Source organism: Carassius carassius, chromosome 27 (assembly GCF_963082965.1).
Source record: "Carassius carassius chromosome 27, fCarCar2.1, whole genome shotgun sequence".
Lineage (NCBI taxonomy): Eukaryota > Metazoa > Chordata > Actinopteri > Cypriniformes > Cyprinidae > Carassius > Carassius carassius.
The window spans coordinates 7,309,838-7,324,850 of record NC_081781.1 but is presented as its reverse complement, the minus strand read 5'-3'; the positions used below and the strand labels follow the sequence as shown (position 1 = coordinate 7,324,850).

The following is a 15,013-nucleotide window of genomic DNA, read 5'->3' as shown; positions in this document are numbered from 1 at the left end:
GGATGAAGCAGAGTCATGTGGCTACACACGCGGTAGTATGCTTTTAAGGGGGAAGTGTTAACAGGATTAAAAAACCGAAATAACCGACATTGGAAAATTACGTCGGTTAGAGGTTATGAATTTCGGTTTTGATTACTTTTCGATTAATCGTCCAGCCATATTTTGAGGTAATAACTTCTCATAGTCACACAGGCTGTTAGGAGCTATAAATACTATTAAAGAGTGAGAATTAACTTGTGCTAGTTTATGGATGCATGCAGTAGCCCCTCACTGCAGAACACAAGATCCAGGGGGCAGAGTTGGATCTACGTCCAGGGGGCGGAGTTGGATCCAGGTCCAGGGGGCGGAGTTGGATCTCGTCCCACTGCATTTAGATTGGACATATGGCAGATTAACGTCATACATATTCACGTCATACTTTTCGCATTGAGTCGTAAGTAAAGTTATTCTTTTGACGGAAAAATAAACTTGCTAAGAATTTTTTTTTAATAACGCTTTAAATGCTTAGTTGCAAACACTGTAGTCGGGTGCACATAATTATGGGCAAGTACCAAATATTTCAATATTTTCATTTGGATGAATGTTTGTATTAAATTTCAAATCATTATAAGTACCTAAATAAAAAATAGAATCATACCTTTCACAATGCCTGAAATGCCCGTGGTTTCTTGTTACAAGTAAGAATAAAAACGTGTTTTTTGATTGGCTAAATCTTTACCCCTCTCAGTAGTCCACTTTCACTTCAAAAAAATAAGTAGGCACATCTGCTTTTATTGGAATGGTATTAAATCAAGTGTCTACTACATATTTTCTAATCAAGTAGAAAATAGGTGTGCTTTCGTCTACTGATCATGAACATTAATAGAAAACTGCATGTGACTAAAATATAGTCAAAATCCTATGTTGTAAAAGATGACGTGCTATGCCGGCTATTTTCAGTAAGAAAATATTTGCCCAACCTCTCACTCTCTTCACTGTTCCCACATCTCAGAACTCAAATAAATAAAGTATTACATTTTTAGACAGTTTTAAAGTAAAGAAGTAGAGTAAAGAAAATACTATGCACAACTTATTGAAACAACCAATTCTTTATTTACCCTCGTAAGATCACAAGTATCCTTGTAAGATCCACTCTCATTGGATCCATGCAAATCTCATAGGAGACCCATTTTAACCTCAAAAAGTGAGTTGTCACTGAAAGGTGAGGAGTTTGCATCTATTGCACTACATGCACACAACACTCAAAGAAGGACAGCACAGATTTGGCAGAACTCGCTGCAGAAGCCTGGGTGGGTGTCGAGTTCCCTTCTTCTTCCTCGACCTACATATCCTACAGGTTTAGCAAAGAAAGAAAAAAATAAATATTCCAATGTTCATTATTTTTGTAATGTTTTAATTCATCATTGAAGGCAAAACACCACATAGCAACAACTAACACTGCATACCTGGAATAAAATTTTTGAATATGTCTCCACACTGCATATAAGTTTCCAGTCTGTACATTTTGTAGAACTCTGCCTTGTAGTATGAAAAGAAAGCACTCCAATTTGTGACACCTGTAGACATGTAAAAGCACACACGTTCAAAAATCCACAAGGCTGGAATTCATTAACCAGCTGTTCAAGCAAATAACATAAGAATTTTTTTAAAATACGTAAAAAGTTATCCAGAAACTACTAGGGAACACTTACTGTAAAGCCAAAGAAAATGGGCTCGTCTTCTTAAGGCTTCCCCCGTCACAAGGTCTCTGAAGCGAGTGCACACAAGGGCCAGTGTCAGAATAGCCTCGTCACCCTCCTGGAAAACAACATTGATAAAAATGTTTTTACAGATGCTGGCAACTGTAAGCAAACAAAAAGGAGAAATATGAAGATTTTGTCTTTGTTCTGGGCATACATGTTTGTAGTGGGTTATATATAAAAATATATATATATAATAAAAATTAATAATGGGATAATGGCCCGTCTGTTTTCATTGTGAAGTAAATAACAGGGTGATCGGGACACAGGTGAAGTCAAGATTGTATAAAAACCACATACTCCCTGTAAAAGGAATACAAAGACCAGTATGCTGAGAGCAGTGTTGGGTGTAACTAGTTACTAAGTAAATAGTTACTGTAATTTAATAACAGTTACTTCATATGTAATTGAACTAACACTGTGTATAGACTGTAGAACATTTATACACAATTAAATTTAACATCAGCATTTAAAGTCTAACGTTAAAATGCATAATTTTTATGTACCCTTCTCACTGTAAATACTTTGTCTAATTCTCACAATAAACTAGTTGTGTATTAGCATGAATAATGCTAGGATATTGCCTGTTTATTATTACTTAAAAAGCACATATTAATGTCTTATTCTTCAAAACCTTATTCTAGTACTTAATCCTAACCTATTCTTAAACTTAACTACTTTACTACGTATTACTAAGCAATAATTAGGAGTACATTGTGGAAAAATAGTAAATAGTGAGAATTGGACCCTAATCTAAAGTGTGAACAGAATAATTTATATAGTTACTTGAAACAATTAAAAGAAACATTTCATGTCTATCTTTGTATAATTAACTTGTCAAGGTTGATATAGGATTTAGAAAGTAATTAGTAATAAGAAATTGAGTACTTTTTGGAAAGAGTCATTTGTACAGTAACCTACACTAATGTAATTAGTAACTAGTAATTAATTACTTTTTTTAGAATAACTTACCAATACATAATAACTAACCCAACACTGACTGAGAGCTAAAATTTCTAAAATGTACAATTGCTAGTGACTCAGACATTATACCACAAGAACAGTGTTGGGGAGTAACTAGTTACATGTAACGGCGTTACGTAATTTAATTACAAAATTAATGTAACTGTAATTCGTTACAGTTACTAAGAAAAAATGAGTAATTAAATTACAGTTACTTATGAAATTTTTAACGATTACAAAGGGGATTACATTTGAATATTTACACACATCCACATACAGATTTAACTGATATCTTTCCCAAATTGCACTGACTATTCTGAGACATACTGCCCTAATAATTTCCGGGATGCGGAAACACAGTCTGGTTCGTAGAATCCAGTCATAAAAACGAAATGCCTAACGCGGACGGAATATGCCACATTTTGGATGACTAAATCAAAAGTAGGTCAGTAATTGAATCAAAACATGACATGGACTAGTGTCTGTGAATATTAAGCCCCAAAAATGCAATAGGCCTATATGACTTGCACATTCTGCGTGTCTGTGGAAATCAGGCGCGGACTGGACACCGGGAGAACCGGGACAATTCTGGTGGCCTGGCAGCCGATTTTGCCCGCTATTTTAATACCATTATTGTATAATTGCCTGCCGAATGTACTAAAGCGATCATTTGTGAATCTCAGACTCAGAGTAATCAATGCGAGAGAGAGAGAGAGAGAGAGAGAGAGAGAGAGAGAGAGAGAGAGAGAGAGTGGACTGCTGAAGCAGAGAAGCAGAACTCCTGTTCAGGGTTTCAGGTCAGTTTCATCTGTAAAGATGCTTTTTTGTCTTTGTTTTTTTATTTATTTAATCAAGCAGCAGCACGTTGCTCACCAGTGATCACTCAAAATACTATATAAAGGACATCATTATTATCTGTAGTAATGTTACAGTAGTAATTTAGCTGAAAAACAATCAGATTTTTTTTATAGGTTTAGGGGGAGCTACGACAGACAACAACACAACCCTTAAGAAAATTAACGTTTTAATATATTACTATAAATCCAGAGAAAATAGTTACTATTGTTTAACTGTGGTAACCAAAAATTTAAAATGATTTTACAAATTGAGTTATTTAAAAATAAATACAAATCCATTTGCAAAAAAAACAAAACAAAACAAGGTTATTGTATATAGGCTAAGAAAAGCATGGTCAATTTTTGTAAGGGAAAAACATGACTCGTGTACAGTATTAGGATTTTTCTATAAAGATATTGTAGTATTGTAGAGTATTGTATTGTAAAGTATAGTTTTGTTCAATCTTGAGTATTAAAGTCATGAGAGAGATGGATTACAGGGCAAAATAAAGAGACTGAAGAGAAAAATGGAAGTGAAGGTGCAGTTCAGGAGAGAACTTTTAGTTATTTTGCATGTCCCCAAATTAAAGATTTAAACTTTTTTTTTATCTCAGGTCCATACCAAAAATAGTTTTGTCCATGAATTTGTTTGTATGAGTTTGAATTTTCCAGTCTGAATTTTTTTCCCAGTCCGCCCCTCCTGTAAATTAATGGCAAAGACATGGTTTCATTTACTACACATAGGCCTACTGAAGCTCGCAGTGTTTTCAACCTCTGCCGCCTCAATATAGGAGTACACGAGCACATAAACATAATTTCTAGAACTGTTCTGTGTCACTTCATGTGCATTTTACTTATTTTGAGAAAACTATCATCATATCATATACAAAGAGACAGCAGTTTAAAAAAACACCAATGTTTCAGGAGTTTAGTACACAGAATACGACACATGCTTATTAGATAACTGTATTTAAATTGATGTATATGCTTTTATTTATTATTCTTTAATTTTCACAAATTTAGAAAAGTAATCAAAAAGTACTCAAAAGTAATTAGTTACATTACTTTAATAAAGTAATTGAAAAAGTTACACTACTATTACATTTTAAACAGGGTAACTTGTAATCTGTAACCTATTACATTTCCAAAATAACCTTCCCAACACTGCACAAGAATCCCATGCTCCTTGAGACAACCATTCATGTAGTTCACTTGGTCCTTCTTGAGTCTTGAGGCTTCCCTTTAACACAGTAAATGGTGTCAGAAATAAAACGAAGAAAGTTAAAACTTTGGAAAGACAGCATGGTTTTGCAAGTCTGGTTCTCACCTTTTATGGCTAATGCACTTTAAAATTAAGTTCAGCCAGCACTCACGAATGGACTTTCCTTATACAGTAACTGTGTTTGGCAATAACAGTGAAAATGTGTCTGTTCTCTACTCTGCAAGTTTCACTTGACAATTAGGAATTCTGAAAATGAAGAAAACAAAAAAACATTATATATATATATAAAATAAATAATATAATAAAGGGATAACATTTTAGTAACATTGGCATAAGTTGTGGTACTGCAGGCATGAGAGAACTGGTTAAATAAATTAACAAATTAATGCATTATTTGGATTATGACAATTATTTATAAGAAAATTCAGTGTAGTGTTAATTTCGTCACCTATTTTTAATTTAGTCTTAGCCTTAGTCTTGTGCCAAATGTCCTTGTTAGTTTTAGTCATATTTAGTCATTCACATATCTTTTTTTGTCAGTCAAGTTTTAGTCGACTAAAAGTCTCGTCATTTTAGTCTAGTTTTAGTCAAAAGAAAACTCAAGGTATCTTAGTCGACTAAAAGTCTTTTAATTTTAGTCTAGTTTTAGTCAAAAGAAAACTCAAGGTATCTTAGTCGACTAAAAGTCTTTTAATTTTAGTCTAGTTTTAGTCAAAAGAAAACTCAAGGTATCTTAGTCGACTAAAAGTCTTTTAATTTTAGTCTAGTTTTAGTCAAAAATTTTTAGTGTTTTTTTAAAATAACACATTATTACTGATAAACATTTCAGTAAAAAAAGTGTTTCACATATCTCAAACATTGGTTAAATGTCATAATTACCTGACAAAATACACTTGTTGAATGATTTTTGTTGGATGCAAATGTTAAATGTGTCTGGTTTTCAAATTCTGATTTAGGAGACACATTCACAAATTTTTACTTTATTGATACTGCTTTTAATCGTAATGCAAAGACCGGTCATCGGGACATAAGCTGTCATATACAATAAAAGAGCCTGCGCAGCAACAGGAAATATAATTTAACACAAAAAGCCTGCCTAGACGGTGGACTTGCGCTTATGAATTCTTTTTTATTTTGTATTTTTTGAGCGGCGTGTGGATAAATTCTTTTTACGCACACACTATTTTATTTCTTGATAACAGACTGCTGCTAACTATAACACACAAATATCGAGCCTCTTCCTTCGACATAGCATGTCGTCGGCGCTCGTCACTCTTGTTCGCTTCAGGTGTTGTGTGTTCAGCAGTTTCGTGTTGCAGCCACAGGCTGGCAGCAACAGGAGTATGAGACCTGTAACTTGAGGAACAGCACGAAGCCGCAAACTCGTTCTGAATTTTTAAAGGTGTAACAGTTGATGAAAAAGCAGAGACGATTGTAGACGAAAACGAAGAGAGATTTTATCTTAGTTTTTATTTTATGCAAAACATTTTCGTCTCGTCTTTTTTCGTCAACAATAATGCATGTTAATTTAGTCTTAGTCAGCGTTTTTGGACAGTGGTGCAGTCTTGTCATCGTCTCGTCTTAGTCATGAAAAAAAAGGTTGTTGACGAACATATTTCATCTCGTCTCGTCTGACGAAATTAACACTAATTCTGTGTAGGACTTATGACAAAGGCTAATGAAAGATGCATGTTAAAAGAGGTCAACAATACGTTATTGTATTGTTCAAGTCTTACAATACTATGAGGCTTACATTAAACAAATTAGGCTAATGAGCAACTGTTAACGTCAGTAAAATAATATTAAGAATGCCAAAAAAAAGAAAAAAGAAAAAAATGCCAACCTACCTTCATGCTGCACTGCCAAAGATAAGTGGTTGCAGACATGGCCACCACATGAAGCTCCATGGTGGGTTTGAACACAGGCAATGAATATTAGAGTAACAGAATGTCATCTCTGAAGGGCAATCTTCTCACGTCGCAACACTGTTCTGTGCATCTTTGGTCAACGTTAAATGTATTTCAAATGGTATTTCTTGCCAAGTTAGCATAGCCTGGAAACTACCTTGCCTACATGTGCGCGCTAGCTGTTATCTAGTTAACTGTTAGTACTTTTAAAGTTAACATTACTTAAACATGTCGTGGCGCTATCAAATAGTATGTACACCGTCAAAACTTTGACATATATTTAACTGTGATCATTACTTACAGACACACACTACATAATGAATCTGTCTCAACTAATATTAATCTAGACTTACATTAATAAGAGCAAATGTTGGTGATTACGGGTTGCAACTTCACGAACATGTAACGTTATGCAGCTTCTTCCGGTAGAACACGGTTTATAAAGTGGGAGGAGTTGGATCTAGGCCCAACCTAGGCTTTTTTTTCTCAAAGATGGCCATTTTGAGAGGGAGAGAGGTGTAGATTGTCTGTAACAGTTTAGTTACTTAGAAAACAGCGATTTTACCCCCTCATTGCTAAGAAATATAATGTAGCATTTCAGTATCGATTAATAAAAGTCGTGTGGCTGACATTTTTCTCACTCTCTGCCATATGCAATAGCCAGAAAATCAAACCAACTAAAAAGTGAGGTGCTGATTGGTGCTGTTTCAGAAATTCAGCGGATAGGATTGATTGTTAATATGCTTTCATTTGCATTGGAAACTGAGCTTCTTTATAAACGCTGTATGTGATATTTTGCAGCTCTGTATTAACTGTATATTACAGATATCTGTATGCGAGTGGTCTGTTTGTGTGAGCGCATCAATTAAAACAGCGCTTTAATACAGAAAGATGATTAAACTGAACAGTTTTAATTAATTGACCTTGTCACACACATACAGTGGTGTTCAGTATGGTCACTGTTCATCAGTATCTGTTATTCAATAAACTTAAAATAAAATGTAAAAAACGATTTATGAAAAAATCCTCAGAAACTATTTGCAAGAAAATCAAATAGGTCTACTGTTTTTTTTTTCATTTTATCATTTAAAAATGTGTATGTACTGTATAAATACAGAATGCATCAAAAGGGATGGGGAGGGGTTGTTGGCACAGTGGTTAACCAGAAAATTTTTAAATGGCACATAATGCCAAAAATGTTGCCAACCCCTGGTGTAATCCGTTAACTACGCATAAAAACCCCAAAACCCTTGGACCAGATATGGGTGTCATGCCATAAAATATTTTTAATACAACTGGCTTTATGTTTAATGTGAATTTAATAAAAACATTGTAATTTACTAATTATAACACTTTCATTGTACAGAAAGAACATTTACAGTATCAAAGAACATTTGAAGTAATCTTAAAAACTCTCATTATAATCACTGAAGCGGTTTACTACTTACATCGTTCACACATCTGGACTTTGTTGTTTCTAATGAGAGAATATGTCAGAGAGCAAAATTCCTTCAGTGAGCAAATGAACAAAACATTGGCGTTTCAGCGATGACTCATCTGAATGCCTCTTATTGGTCATTGCATTCATAAACTCAGCAGAATCCTGTGTGATTGGTTATAATGTGAAAGGGACGTGACATTCAGCCAAGTATGGTGACCCATATTCAGAATTTTTGCTCTGCATTTAACCCATCCATAGTGCACACACACAGCAGTGAACAGCCATTTATGCTGCAGTGCCCAGGGAGCAGTTGGGGGTTTGGTGCCTTGCTCAAGGGCACCTAAGTTGTGGTATTGCCGGTCCGACACTCAAACCCACAACCCTAGGGTTAGGAGTCAAACTCTAACCACTAGGCCATGACTTCCCTATGTGCAGTGCTGTCAAAACGTGTCTGTCTCTGGCTTGGCGCAAGCAGGTTTGAATTTAGCAGCTGATGCTGTGCCGCACTGCACATTCTAATCACGCAGGTGTGATTGCATTAAATAAAAAAAACATTATTCAGCTATGTTTTGCTTTTTGGAAACTGCATTCAAAATCCACTTTGATAAAAAATTTGAGGGGGCATATGCATTAAGCACAAATAATTTATTTTTTAGTTTATTATAATTAGCGATATGTTCTTCCTTCTCAACACCTTTATGATTTGGATTTTGGCTTCATATTTAAAGAAGCATCACTCTTTCTCCACCCTGTATCTACTCCCACTGCTGAGGGATGATGGTCATGTGCATGTGGCATTCCTGAGAGGAAGTGCCTCAGATCATCAGCAGTAGCCAATTAGACAGTGCACTCACACCAGCATCCTTCCAAATCAAGCACAAGCCCTTTAAAAAAACCGAAGATCTCATGCTCATTATCAACTCGAGAATCCATGATCTCTCCAGTTTTCCCTCTTTTTTCCTGTTAGGTCTCCAGTGCCTTATCAATAAAATGGACAAAACTGCTTATTTTTTTGAGGTGTTTGGATATTTTGGGCCATCTACTGCATGTGAGCGTGTTTAATTTTCATTGTAGCTCAAGCTTAACGAAAGACATGCTGCCTCCTGGGCCTTTCAGGCTTGCCAAGGTTGAAACAGTGTCACTCGGTTCCCTAGAGCTCTTAGACATCCTATTGTGTGTATAACAAAAGCAGCACAGGAATGAAGTTTGCATCTCCGCAGAGAATCTGAGACATGAATACATTTTTTTGAGATAAACTTCCTTGTCGGGTCCTATCATTGTTCTGTGTATTATTAACAATAAAACATATGCATAGCAATTACTCAGTAGAGCAGATATTTAAATAGCTTTTACTGCCTTTATTTGTCATATGCAGTATTTCTATTGGTGAGGCCATATGTTGTGATTTTTGTCCAGCAGTACCAATCTCAAGGAAAGTGAGTTGGATACATCATAATGAGAAACACTAAGACCACATTCCCAATTCCCAATTTTCTCAGGGACGCATCCATCATTTTGGCGAAATATCAAGTACACAATAATATGCTTCCCCTCTCCCAGATTTTGTTTTCTGACAGAAACTCTAATGATGTTCTGTGTTTTGCTGTTTAAAGCATCCCCCTATCTCAAAATACCTTGGGCTATAGCTGCATTGAGCGATGGATCACGCTCCCAGGCTGCCTTCAGTAGAGGCTTCAAACAGCATATAAAGCTGTGAACACAGCCCTTAGCTCATAAAGTGTGTTTAAGGCTGATCTATCTGTATTCATGAATAAGCAAAGTAGGAATATATATGTACTTGATTCCAAAGCAAATTTATCATGAATGTTTAACCCCCAAAAGTTTTGTCATATAACATAAATAAATCTGCACTTTACAGTATATGTGTTCCTCCAACCGAGCGCTGATTCTCATTAAACCATTTTAAAGGCTCTGCTGTCTAATGATTGGTGAAATCTATATCACGTTATTTCACAGTTTAACTCAATATTTAAATTATCCATTAGAGTTCTAAAAAAAAAGATGTAAAAGGCCTAAATTGCACTCTGCTAATGCAGTAAACAGTCAATTTCAGTCAGTTTACACTTTTTCAATAGCAGGCTTTCCAGACAAATTGGCTCTGTTTCAAAACCATGTGAACTGCCTACGTAGGCAGCATTACAAAACATCATTCACAAGGTCCGTGATGCGAAGCTAGGCAGCATAACTTGGATAAATAATTTACAATTTTTCCCCAATATTTGTATATGTTTTGTATGTTATGCTTATTAGAGTTTGATTGTGAGCTTAGTTACATATTAACCGTGAACCTTTTTGAAAGAAACTTTGCATCCAGTATCCTCTATGTGGTTTGTGTGAGAAACACTATTTGTAAGACTGCCTGTGTAGGCAGCAGACAGCAAGGCAGCTTACCAGGTTGGAATAAAGCCATTAATTAAGCAAGCCATATTGAGCCCAAAATTAAATATACATTCACTTAGGTGATTATGATGTAAGTATGCTGCTTCTAATATAACTAATTTAAGAAGGTTTGAATATTGGGTTTACATGAGATTATCATAAATGTTTGGTTTAGTAATGAAAAATGTAGTTTAGAGATGTTCACAGATGTATGTGCTTGTGTAAATGTCATGCTCTATTATGTTTAATGTTTACAAAAGCCATAAAAATAGAACAATGACTGTCCATTTGTTTTTAAGTACCATTGATTCTGGAAATGTTTTTCCCATTCCCATAAGAAGTCTTCTATAAGGAGCCCTCAGTGACGAACCAAAACAGTATTTCCGAGATTAAAGGGTTACTCCACACCAAAATGAAAAATGATTAATCACTTACCCCATGTTGTTTCAAAACCGTAAAAGCTTTGTTTATCTTCAGAACACAATTTGAGATATTTTGGATGAAAACCGGGAGGCTTGTGACTGTCCCATTGACTGCAAAGTAAATTACACTGTCAAGGCCCATGTATGAAAGACGTCATCAGAATAGTCCATCTGCCATCAGTGGTTCGATATGAATTTATTTATAATGAAGCAATTTGATTGATGACAAAATTTGGGGTGGTGTAACCCTTTTATCAAAACCTTTTTTTAAATTAACAAACTGATGGAAACTACTTGTCACGTGAAGCAATTTTGACGGATGTGAATCATTCATTCATTCATTCACTTTAATTAAAACATAAATGTTAAATTAAGAAAGTACAGTATAAAAACTATTCATTTTAAATGTTGTTTTACAAATAGGACATTTTTAAATGTTTAGTTAACATAACTTCGCTCTCTCTTACAATGAGAGTGGCATGACAATGGGTGGCCAAAGCGTAACAATGTCTTTCATAAAAAAATAAAAAATAATAAAAAAGTATATTAACTGAAATGACAATTTTAACAACAATTTCTAAAATAGGCCTGTTTCTATAGATCATCTTGCACCCCATCTTGAAGGTCAGATGTATTTCTCTCCATCTGTGTGAAAATGAAAAAGATCGTTGAAGAACAAATGTGTGTATAGATTGGGAGCATCCCATTCTGTCTGAATCTATCCTCTGTCTGAAAGGCTATCCTCTGTCTGTTTTTACTTTCTGTAAGCTGTTCTCATACACCAAGGCCAAATGGCTCAGGGGTAACCTGTTTTTTTCCATTTCCAGTAGTCGTTACTAGGGTTGGGTACCGGGTACCTATGTAACCAGTATGTACTAGAACTGAATCAGAACGCAGTGCCTCATTTCAGTGCCACTTAAATACCTAAGCGATCGATTAAAATATTTTTCCTGGCTCTCCAAAATGGACGTAAGAAGCATGGGCATTGCTAGGCCATTTTTAGTGGGGCTATAGCAATTAGCTCCATAACTGTACACATATTCGTGATTACCTCTAAGTCAGTCCCCTTTAAATTTCATATGAAAACGGAGGCAGACTTTGTCTCCTCCCCATCTTTCAATGCACTCTTCAATCCGTAGACCGTGGTGGAGTAATGTGAGCAGATTCAAACAGGAACAGAAGATACAAGGTGTGTGTTTATCGATAGATTGTTAAATATCTGTATCTGGGCAGAGCTTTGTCATAAATACAGTTTAAAAAAGGTCATGAGGAATCATTTGGTTTCCCATCTACTGTAAAGTTTTCTCTGTGTTCACCCCTCATCACACTACGGCTGTTTCCTCCAGCAAAAAAAGCCCTTAACACATAGGAATGCATACTTTATAAAACGATCATGTTGCTGTTTTCATTAGAAAATGTAATATTTAATATAAAGCATATTACAGCCGGTGCTTAGAGAATCGGGCAGTAGTCGAAGGCGGGGGCCTCGACAGCCCGATCCCTGGACACGGAAACTAGCTCTAGGGACGTGGAATGTCACCTCACTGGCGGGAAAGGAGCCCGAGATTGTGCGTGAGGTTGAGAGGTTCCGACTAGCGATAGTCGGGATCACCTCTACGCACAGCTTGGGCTCTGGAACCACACTCCTCGAGAGAGGATGGACTCTTCACCACTCTGGAGTTGCCCATGGTGAGAGGCGGCGGGCTGGTGTGGGTCTGCTTATAGCCCCCCAGCTCAGCTGCCATGTGTTGGAGTTTACCCCGGTGAACGAGAGGGTCGCTTCCCTGCGCCTTCGGGTCGGGGATAGGTCTCTCACTGTCGTTTGTGCCTACGGGCCGAACGGCAGTGCAGAGTACCCGGCCTTCTTGGAGTCTCTGGGAGGGGTGCTGGAAAGTGCTCCGACTGGGGACTCCATCGTTTTACTGTGGGATTTCAACGCCCACGTGGGCAACGACAGTGACACCTGGAGGGGCGTGATTGGGAGGAACGGCCCCCCTGATCTGAACCCGAGTGGTGTTCAGTTATTGGACTTCTGTGCTAGTTACAGCTTGTCCATAACCATCACCATGTTCAAGCATAAGGGTGTCCATCAGTACACGTGGCACCATGACACCCTAGGCCGTAGGTCGATGATCGACTTTGTGGTCGTTTCATCCGACCTCCGGCCGTATGTCTTGGACACTCGGGTGAAGAGAGGGGCGGAGCTGTCAACTGATCACCACCTGGTGGTGAGTTGGATCCGATGGCGGGGGAGGAAGCTGGACAGACTCGGCAGACCCAAACGTACTGTGAGGGTCTGCTGGGAACGTTTGGCAGAGCCTCCTGTCAGAGAGATCTTCAACTCCCACCTCCGGCAGAGCTTCGACCGGATCCCGAGGGAGGCTGGAGATATTGAGTCCGAGTGGACCATGTTCTCCACCTCCATTGTCGAAGCGGCCGCTCGGAGCTGTGGCCGTAAGGTCTCCGGTGCCTGTCGAGGCGGCAATCCCCGAACCCGGTGGTGGACACCGGAAGTAAGGGATGCCGTCAAGCTGAAGAAGGAGTCCTATTGGGCCTGGTTGGCTTGTGGGACTCCTGAGGCAGCTGATAGGTACCGGCAGGCCAAGCGGACTGCAGCCCGGGTGGTTGTGGAGGCAAAAACTCGGGCCTGGGAGGAGTTCGGTGAGGCCATGGAGAAGGACTATCGGTCGGCCTCGAAGAGATTCTGGCAAACCGTCCGGCACCTCAGGAGAGGGAAGCAGTGCCCTACCAATGCTGTTTACAGTAGAGGTGGGGAGCTGTTGACCTCAACTGGGGATGTCGTTGGACGGTGGAAGGAATACATCGAAGATCTCCTCAATCCCGCTGTCACGTCTTCCATTGAGGAAGCAGAGGCTGAGGGCTCAGATGTGGACTCGTCCATCACCCAAGCTGAAGTCACCGAGGTAGTCAAGAAACTCCTCGGTGGCAAGGCACCGGGGGTGGATGAGATCCGCCCTGAGTACCTCAAGTCTCTGGATGTTGTGGGGCTGTCTTGGCTGACACGCCTCTGCAGCATCGCGTGGCAGTCGGGGACGGTGCCTCTGGGATGGCAGACCGGGGTGGTGGTCCCTCTTTTTAAGAAGGGGGACCGGAGGGTGTGTTCCAACTACAGGGGGATCACACTTCTCAGCCTCCCTGGGAAAGTCTATGCCAGGGTACTGGAGAGGAGAATCCGGCCGATAGTAGAACCTCGGATTCAGGAGGAACAGTGTGGTTTTCGTCCAGGCCGTGGAACACTGGACCAGCTCTATACCCTCTACGGGGTGCTGGAGGGTTCATGGGAGTTTGCCCAACCAGTCCACATGTGCTTTGCGGATTTGGAGAAGGCATTCGACTGTGTCCCTCGCGGCGGCCTGTGGAGGGTGCTCCGGGAGTATGGGGTCCGGGGCCCTTTGCTAAGGGCTATCCGGTCCCTGTACGACCGGAGCAGGAGCTTGGTTCGTATTGCCAGCAGTAAGTCAGACTTGTTCCCGGTGCGTGTTGGACTCCGGCAGGGCTGCCCTTTGTCGCCGGTTCTGTTCATGATTTTTATGGACAGAATCTCTAGGCGCAGCCAGGGGCCGGAGGGGGTCAGGTTTGGTGACAACACGATTTCGTCTCTGCTCTTTGCGGATGATGTTGTCGTGTTGGCTTCATCAAGCCAGGACCTTCAGCATGCACTGGGACGGTTTGCAGCCGAGTGTGAAGCGGCTGGGATGAGAATCAGCACCTCCAAATCCGAGGCCATGGTCCTCAGTCGGAAAAGGGTGGCTTGCCCTCTTCAGGTTGGTGGAGAGTTCCTGCCTCAAGTGGAGGAGTTTAAGTATCTTGGGGTCTTGTTCACGAGTGAGGGAAGGATGGAACGGGAGATTGACAGACGGATCGGTGCAGCTTCTGCAGTAATGCGGTCGATGTACCGGTCTGTCGTGGTGAAGAAAGAGCTGAGCCGCAAGGCGAAGCTCTCGATTTACCGGTCAATCTACGTTCCTACTCTCACCTATGGTCATGAGCTTTGGGTCATGACCGAAAGGACAAGATCCCGGATACAGGCGGCCGAAGTGTCTAGGGAGAGGGAAGTCTGGG

General features: G+C 39.2%; 1 protein-coding gene and 1 long non-coding RNA gene across 3 annotated transcripts in view; one reads left to right on the top strand and one right to left on the bottom strand.

The window, feature by feature from the left end:
• The window catches only part of galnt14 (UDP-N-acetyl-alpha-D-galactosamine:polypeptide N-acetylgalactosaminyltransferase 14 (GalNAc-T14)), a 50,028-nt gene that overhangs the window by 10,825 nt on the left and 24,190 nt on the right, over nt 1-15,013 (top strand). The gene's annotated exons all lie outside the window — the stretch shown is intronic.
• LOC132107249 (uncharacterized) lies at nt 1,201-7,116 on the bottom strand. 2 transcript variants are annotated; one of them, XR_009424257.1, is made up of 7 exons: nt 7,021-7,116; nt 6,608-6,758; nt 4,866-4,935; nt 4,735-4,778; nt 1,692-1,797; nt 1,446-1,556; nt 1,201-1,330 (listed from the first exon to the last, which is right to left on the bottom strand). It is a non-coding gene; the product is annotated as an uncharacterized LOC132107249 (long non-coding RNA). The 2 variants fall into 2 exon arrangements; XR_009424256.1 differs by lacking the exons at nt 1,201-1,330; nt 1,446-1,556; nt 1,692-1,797 and having other exon boundaries at nt 4,695-4,778.